Here is a 6,402-nt window from a genome sequence, read left to right as displayed (position 1 = left end):
ACGAAGGGCCTGTTTCCACACTGTAAGTAATCTAATCTAATCTAAAGTTTGAATTTAATCTGTTATTTTAAATAATATGAATACACAATAGAATTAAATTATAGAAAAACTAAAGAACTTGCTCAATAATGACCATGACGATTGCTTTAAAATTCCATCTGGTTTACTAATGCCCTTCAGGGAGGAAAATGTACACATGGTCTAATGTACACATGACTCCACACCAATGTGGTTGACTCTTAGCTGTCTTCTGGGTGATTAGGAACAGGCAATAAATGCTACTGAGACCCATAGCCCATGAACAAATGTAATTCTTAGTTCAAAGGGGGAAGCAAATGGAAACAGTGAACTGAGTTAACCATCATTACATTGGATGGTGGATCAGGCTTGAAGGGCTGAATGGCCTACTCTTTGTTTTAATTTAACCTATTTTTCTAATCAATCCATCTCAAGGCCGTTATTACACACCTCTGGAGCATAGTGGAACTTGAACCTGCATCTCACAGTCCAGGGTCAGGGATATTTCCACTGTGCCACAACAGGGCCTCCCACAAGCCTGGTTAGATGGCCCTGTGTAGGTGGCAATGCCTGAACCATGTGTGTGGTGTGAGGCCATGAGGAGGCATTCCATCCTGAGCAGCAGGAATGCTAACCTCTCTCTTGCTCTGTGTCTAATCCTGTGCAAGTCTGTGTTCGGCCTGTTTTCGTTAATGCTCTTCACCATGATGTTATAATAGGGCTGTAAGATTTTATGGAACTTTTCCAGTTTTATCTGCAGTGTTAATTAACTGAGCTTTGTAAGCAACTGTCCAATAAAAGGACAAGTAACTAATTAAACAGTGGGCTTTGGAAATCCAAAATGAAAAACATTAAAATCTGTGTGTTAAATAACTGTTCTTGCTCAGAAATAGTTGCACATCTTCAATTTCTTCCCACTCCAATTGATGAGAAACATTAACTAGGTTTCTCTCAAGTTTCTCTTCACAGATACTGCCAGACTGCCAGACATTTCCAGGGTTTTCTCGGGATTGGGGAGTTTGGGGAAGTTCAGCCAACACATCCTGTCTTATTAATGATAACATAAAGAAGATTTACAGTGAGGCATTATTATTAAATGAGAACTGTAATATAAACAGAGCTGGTTGATCAGTAACGATGTCTAAAAGCTAAATCCCATGTGCTCAATCAGAACACTCTGAATAAAGCCGCTGATTCGATAGGGTGGCACGGTGGCTCAGTGGTCAGCACAGCTACCTCATTAGTGCCAGGGATCCAGGTACAATCCCAGCCTTGGGTGACTATCTGTGTGGGGTTTGCACATTCTCCCTGTGTCTGTGTGGGTTTCCTCCCACAGTCCAAAGATATTCATGTTATGTGAATTGGCCATGCTTATAAAATAGGCAAAATCCTTTTGCAAGGATGCCTATCCTGAAGAATTTGAATGGGAGCAGCGGCCGAGGAAAAGCGAACCCGGGAGAATACAGCTAAGGTAAGACAGTTTGTTTCAAAATTACTTACCTGTAGCGGGCAGCGGTGTTTTTTTTTCTCTCTTCACAGAAAGAGCGGGAGCAGCAGAGGAAGTGACGGCAAACAGAGGGGCAGCAGGGAAGGAGAACTGCGAGTATAAATACTCCCCCTTTAATCACCAACGGTCATTTGAGTGGGAGCAGCGGCCGAGGAAAAGCGAACCCGGGAGACTACAGCTAAGGTAAGACAGTTTGTTTCAAAATTACTTACATTTAGCGGGCAGCGGAAGTGAGGTTGGAGCGCATAGCTGGGCGGGAAGGTAAGTGATTAGTATTTGAGTGGGTGTGTTCTAGACCCCAGGTCCTACTTTCGTAGGGCCTCCTCTAACCTAACTTTAAAGTCCACAGGTTATTGACTCAGTGTTCTTGTTTTTGGAGACAAAGTGTACAGTCATGGCAGCACAGGCGGTGGAATGTTCCTCCTGCAGGATGTTTGAGGTAGGGGTGACCACCGATACTCCTGCCGACTTCGTCTGCAGGAGATCCTGATCCTCACCGAATGAGTTAGGGAACTGGAACTGGAGCTGGATGAGCTGAGGATTATTCGAGAGGCTGAGACGGTGATCGATAGAAGCTACAGGGACATAGTTATGCCGGAGAACAGAGGTAGCTGGGTAACAGTTAGAGGTGGGAAGGGGAAGAAACAGGCAGTGCAGGGATCCCCTGTGGTCGTTCCCCTAAAAAATAAGTATACAGCTTTGGAAACTGTTGGGGGGGACAGCCTTGCAGGTGTAAGCTGCAGTGAAAGGGGTCTGTGGCTCTGAGACTCAGAAGGGAAAGGGGGAGAAGAGGAGAGCGCTAGTTATAGGGGACTCTCTAGTTAGAGGGACGGACAGGCGGTTCTGTGGACATGGGCGAGACTCTCGGATGGTTTGTTGCCTCCCGGGTGCTAGGGTCTGAGACGTCTCGGACCGTGTCTTCAGAATCCTTAAGGGGGAGGGTGTGCAGCCAGAAGTCGTGGTACACATTGGCACCAACGACATAGGTAGGAAGAGGGGTGGGGAGGTCATTCAAGAGCTCAAGGAGTTAGGCTGGAAGCTAAAAGCTAGGACAGAGTCGTCATCTCTGGGTTGTTGCCGGTGCCACGTGACAGTGAGGCAAAGAATAGGGAGAGAGTGCAGTTGAACACGTGGCTGCAAGGATGGTGTAGGAGGGAGGGCTTCAGATATTTGGACAATTGGACTGCATTCTGGGGAAGGTGGGACCTGTATAAACAGGACGGGTTGCACCTGAACCAGAAGGGCACCAATATCCTGGCGGGTAGGTTTGCTAGCACTCTTCGGGGGGGTTTAAACTAATTTGGCAGGGGGATGGGATCCGGACTTGTAGTCCAGCAAGTAAGCTAGCTGTGTGTCAGGATGCCCAAGACTGTAGGGAGGCTGTGGAGAAGGTAGCACTGACAGGGACTACTTGCGGACACAGAGATGGGCTCAAGTGCGTATACTTCAATGCAAGGAGTATCAGAAATAAGGTGGGTGAACTTAAGGCGTGGATCGGTACCTGGGACTACGATGTTGTGGCCATCACGGAAACATGGATAGATGAGGGACAGGAATGGCTGTTGGAGGTTCCTGGTTACAGATGTTTCAGTAAGATTAGGGAGGGTGGTAAAAAAGGAGGGGGGGTGGCATTGCTAATTAGAAATGGTATAACGGCTGCAGAAAGGAAGTTTGAGGGGGATCTGCCTCTGGAGGTAGTATGGGCTGAAGTCAGAAATAGGAAAGGTGCAGTCACCTTGTTGGGTGTTTATTATAGGCCCCCCAATAGCAGCAGAGATGTGGAGAAACAGATTGGGAAACAGATTTTGGAAAGGTGCAGAAGCCATAGGGTCGTAGTCATGGGCGACTTCAACTTCCCAAATATTGATTGGAAGCTCTTTAGATCAAGTAGATTGGATGGGGCGGTGTTTGTGCAGTGTGTCCAGGAAGCTTTTCTAACGCAGTATGTAGATTGTCCAACCAGAGGGGAGGCCATATTGGATTTGGTACTCGGTAACGAACCGGGACAAGTGGTGGGCTTGTTGGTGGGTGAACATTTTGGTGATGGCGACCACAGTTCTGTGACTTTCACCTTGGTTATGGAGAGAGATAGGTGCACACAACAAGGAAGATTTTACAATTGGGGGAAGGGAAATTACAATGCTGTAAGACAGGATTTGAGGAGCACACATTGGGAACATAGGCTGTCAGGGAAAGATGTGGTGGAAATGTGGAACTTTTTCAAAGAGCAGATACGACGTGTCCTTGATATGTATGTACCTATCAGGCAGGAAAGAAATGGTCGTGTGAGGGAGCCTTGGTTGACGAGGGAGGTTGAATGTCTAGTAAAGAGGAAGAAGGAGGCTTACATAAGGTTGAGGAAACAAGGTTCAGACAGAGCAGTGGAGGGATACAGGATAGCCAGAAGGGACCTGAAGAAAGGGATTAGGAGAGCTAAGAGAGGGCATGAAAAATCCTTGGCGGATAGGATCAAGGATAACCCCAAGGCATTCTATGCGTATGTGAGAAACATGAGAATGACGAGAACGAGGGTAGGTCCGATCAAGGACAGTAGTGGGAGACTGTGTATTGAGTCGGAAGAGATAGGAGAGGTCTTGAACAAGTACTTCTCTTCAGTATTTACGAACAAGAGGGACCGTATTGTTGAAGAGGAGAGTGTGAAACGGACTGATAAGCTAGAAGAGATACCTGTTAGGAAGGAAGATGTATTGGATATTTTGAACAACTTGAGGATAGACAAGTCCCCCGGGCCTGACGGGATATATCCTAGGATTATGTGGGAAGCAAGAGAGGAAATTGCAGTACCGTTGGCAATGATCTTCTCGTCTTCACTGGCAACGGGGGTGGTACCAGGGGACTGGAGAGTATCGAATGTTGTGCCCCTGTTCAAAAAAGGGAATAGGGATAACCCCGGGAATTACAGGCCAGTTAGTCTTACTTCTGTGGTAGGCAAAGTAATGGAAAGGGTACTGAGGGATAGGATTTATGAGTATCTGGAAAGACACTGCTTGATTAGGGACAGCCAGCACGGATTTGTGAAGGGTAGGTCTTGCCTTACAAGTCTTATTGAATTCTTCGAGGAGGTGACCAAGCATGTGGATGAGTGTAGAGCAGTGGATGTAGTGTACATGGATTTTAGTAAGGCATTTGATAAGGTTCCCCATGGTAGGCTTATGCGGAAAGTCAGGAGGCATGGGATAGAGGGAAATTTGGCCAATTGGATAGAAAACTGGCTAACCGGTCAAAGGCAGAGAGTGGTGGTAGATGGTAAATATTCAGCCTGGAGCCCAGTTACAAGTGGAGTTCCACAGGGTTCAGTTCTGGGTCCTCTGCTGTTTGTAATTTTTATTAATGACTTAGATGAGGGAGTCGAAGGGTGGGTCAGTAAATTTGCAGATGATACGAAGATAGGTGGAGTTGTGGACAGTGAGGAGGGCTGTTGTCGGCTGCAGAGGGACTTAGATATGATGCAGAGCTGGGCTGAGGAGTGGCAGATGGAGTTCAACCCTGCCAAGTGTGAGGTTGTCCATTTTGGAAGAACAAATAAGAATGCGGAATACAGGGTTAATGGTAGGGTTCTTAGTCAGGTGGAGGAACAGAGGGATCTTGGGGTCTATGTACATAGATCTTTGAAGGTTGCCACTCAGGTGGATAGAGCTTGTAAGAAGGCCTATGGAGTATTATCGTTCATTAGCAGAGGGATTGAATTCAAGAGTCGTGAAGTGATGTTGCAGCTGTACAGGACTTCGGTTAGGCCACAGTTGGAGTACTGTGTGCAGTTCTGGTCGCCTCACTTTAGGAAAGATGTGGAAGCTTTGGAGAGGGTGCAGAGAAGATTTACCAGGATGTTGCCTGGAATGGAGAGTAGGTCGTACGAGGATAGGTTGAGAGTTCTCGGCCTTTTCTCGTTGGAACGGCGAAGGATGAGGGGTGACTTGATAGAGGTTTATAAGATGATCAGAGGAATAGATAGAGTAGACAGTCAGAAACTTTTTCCCCGGGTACATCAGAGTGTTACAAGGGGACATAAATTTAAGGTGAAGGGTGGAAGGTATAGGGGAGATGTCAGGGGTGGGTTCTTTACCCAGAGAGTGGTGGGGGCATGGAATGCGCTGCCCGTGGGAGTGGTAGAGTCAGAATCATTGGCGACCTTTAAGCGGCATTTGGATAGGTACATGGATGGATGCTTAATCTAGGTTAGAAGTTCGGCACAACATCGTGGGCCGAAGGGCCTGTTCTGTGCTGTATTGTTCTATGTTCTATGTTCTATGTTCTAAGAAGTTCTTCTCCTTTCTCCTCAAGAATCTCAGTGAGTCTCTCTCACTGCAACCCCCAGGTCATCTTCTCTGTCCTGAAACTCTTACTCTTTGCTGCCTTCTCCCCAGCCCTAACCCCTCCCCCCCCCCCCCCCCGCCCACCCCACTCCCATTTATCTCTCCACCCTAGAGACTCCCTGCCTTCATTCCTGATGAAGGGCTTTTACCCAAAACGTCGATGTTCCTGCTCCTCGGATGCTGCCTGACCTGCTGTGCTTTTCCAGCACCACTCTAATCTTGATCCCCATGCTTAAAAATTGCCATAACGTTCAGGGATGTGAAAGCGAGGTGCATGAGGTAGGGGAATGAGTTCTGGGTGGCTTACTCTTCAGGGGGCCAGTGTGGACTTGTTGGGCTGAAAGGCCTGTTTCTACACTGAAAGAATTCTATTCTAATCCTGTGGTTAGACCAAGGAGTCTTGAATGCATCTCTCCCTCCTTGGCAAAACACAGAGTGGGGGCAAACAAATCACCAGTCAGAATTTCCTAACCTTCTATTCTAACAGCAGGACTAGACTCAAGAACATCTTCTTATTTAATAAAGGGCAAAACACTGTGAAGG

General features: G+C 47.0%; 1 non-coding gene across 1 annotated transcript; it reads right to left on the bottom strand.

Moving 5' to 3' along the window:
- Positions 1 to 548: 548 nt before the first annotated feature.
- LOC140463753 (U6atac minor spliceosomal RNA) lies at positions 549 to 674 on the bottom strand. Its single transcript, XR_011954775.1, has one exon. It is a non-coding gene; the product is annotated as a U6atac minor spliceosomal RNA (small nuclear RNA).
- Between the last annotated feature and the right edge of the window lie 5,728 nt (positions 675 to 6,402).

The sequence above is a fragment of the Chiloscyllium punctatum genome, chromosome 38, assembly GCF_047496795.1.
Source record: "Chiloscyllium punctatum isolate Juve2018m chromosome 38, sChiPun1.3, whole genome shotgun sequence".
Taxonomy (NCBI): Eukaryota; Metazoa; Chordata; class Chondrichthyes; order Orectolobiformes; family Hemiscylliidae; genus Chiloscyllium; species Chiloscyllium punctatum.
Note: the sequence above shows the minus strand (reverse complement) of the source record. Positions and strands in the feature narration are given on the sequence as shown.